Source organism: Rattus rattus, chromosome 12 (assembly GCF_011064425.1).
Source record: "Rattus rattus isolate New Zealand chromosome 12, Rrattus_CSIRO_v1, whole genome shotgun sequence".
Lineage (NCBI taxonomy): Eukaryota > Metazoa > Chordata > Mammalia > Rodentia > Muridae > Rattus > Rattus rattus.
The window spans coordinates 87,291,643-87,294,006 of NC_046165.1; positions in this window are offsets into that span (position 1 = coordinate 87,291,643).

The following is a 2,364-nucleotide window of genomic DNA, read 5'->3' on the forward strand; positions in this document are numbered from 1 at the left end:
TCGACTCTCCCGCTCCTACTCTTGGCTCCGCCCGCTTCCTCTCTGCAGGTTCCGCCCACTATGCGCGTTCCTGACCTCTCCTTCCAATCCGTGAACTCACCAGCTCCTCCCTAGACCCGCCCTCTCCTTTTTCCTCCATTCCTCACACTCTTGCTCTGGACTTTCCCTTCGTCCGGCACCGCCCCCTCGGTTTGGTCACGCCCCCTCCCTCCCTGGACTTGGGCCCCGTCGGCCCCGCCCCCTCCGATGCTGCTGCTGGAGCCTCGCCCCCTCTGCCAGGTCTGGCCCGGCCTTCCTCCGGGCTCTGGCCCCGCCCACTTCGCCTCAACCCTCTTTCCCTCCCAGCTACTCTGTCAGCCCCTTGTGCCTCGCTGGTGGCTCTCTGGCTGCTAGCGGTTCTTTGCTCCCTCCCCGCTTCTCGCTCTTCCCCATCACAAGCCAATCTGGTCATCTCTGCGGTCCCACAAGGTTACTGCCGCCAAGCTTTCCAGGACTCTGAGCTTGGCTAGCTTCTCCTGCCCAAGGCTCTCAACGCCGAGCTTCCGGAGTCACCGACCCTTTCTTTTCCTGCTGTCCCCTAAGGTGTTTCCATCCAAGCTCATCGCTTAAATAAACCTGTGTTGTGGTGATCCTCACATTCACATTTCCTGAAAAAGACCTCAGCTCTGGATTCCTATATCCATAAATCGACTTAGCTATGCCTTTTGACCTCTCATTTTAGAATGTGGACAGGTACATGCATTTTTAGAACTCAGCAAGTGTATGCTACAGATTGGTGCATTTCACCTTGCGCGTAAATTTTCTAGCAAACTGAAAATGGAAACAAATATACGTGCTCAGGTGAATCCAGGAAGATGTGCTTTGAGGTATACATTTTAAATGCAGTACAGATGTCGGCGCCTACAGATGGACAGTAAGATGTAAAGTTTAGGCTTTGGGTATGACCGTGGCAAAATGCATCTCAGTTTGCGCTGAAATATTTCGGTATAGAATGTTGGAGCGTGTCGTAAAATAAACAAGTTTACATGTGAACGTTCCCCCACCTCCTGCCAATCTTTTATGTTGGCGAATCAACCTGAAGTCAGCAATTTAAAAGTTTCTAGCATGCTCTCTCTTTTTATACTTTTTTATACTCTTTTCCACCCTTAGCAAACTGAGCTAGTCTACCCTCTGCTGTTCTCCCCATACACACGCCGGGGGTGGGGGCATTGGCTGTGAGCCTAGATCCTGTCTATCCTGGGCTGCTACAATTCTGGAGTCGACTCCAGCAGTCTCTTCTCCCCAGCAGTTATTTTTAAAACAATAAACAGACCCTACGACTCTGCCTCAACACCGAAAAAGACTCCACGGTCTTCCCCTAATCTGCTCAGACACGTAAGGACTCTGCCTGAGTCTCAATTAGGTCTCTGACCTAGATGTCCTCTACTTCCTTGCCTCTGGGCTTTATCCTCCCCACGTGATGGCAGTACAAGTTTCCAGCTTCTGTTGCACCTTGCCTTTGCATATGAGGTATCAACTACTATCTACCTCAAGTTAAATGATGCAAACAGTCTAGAAAGAAAAATCACAAGTGGATGGTGCTCTTAAAGGGCTATCTAGTGTGAGATCACAGCTACATGGCATTGTGAATGGCAAAACTACAAGTAGGTGAAGAAAAAGATCACTGGTTGCTAGGCAGTGTATTAAACTCTGAGCACAAAGGAAGTAGAGGTCAGGGAAGCTCATTCTGTAAGACACTGTTGCACTGAATGCTTGTGAATGTGTCTGTCAAAATAACAGGGATGTCTGATATCAGGAGTTAAGGAGGGCTTTGGTGGTAACAATGTATTCATGTACCACTGTGGAGCAGGATGCTGACTGTGGGGTAAGTTGCATCTTTGAAGGTACATAGGAACTCTCGGCACTTTCCATCCACTTTTGCTCTGAAAACAGATACATACATAGATAGATAGATAGATAGATAGATAGATAGATAGATAGATAGATAGATAGATAGATAGATAGATAGATAGATAGAGATAGGACATTAATTCTCAAGCCCAGAACACATGAGGTGCCTTCCTACACACACAAACTTAAAAGTATATGAAGCCACACATTTAAATTTTAAAATAATCAAAATTGAAAATATTTCCCAGGAAAATAAGCCTGACCCATCAATAATAATATAGGTAAAACTAAAACCTGTGCCTACGCCTCCAGTGTTCTAAGACTGCAGACTTGCAGCACTCTGCCAGAAGACCTGGGTTTGAGTCCCAGTGCCCACACGGTAGCTTGACCCAGTTGCAGGGAGTCTAGCTCCCTCTTCTGGCCTCTGCGTGCATTGCAAGGCTGTGGCACACACATAAACTGGTAATACCCTAC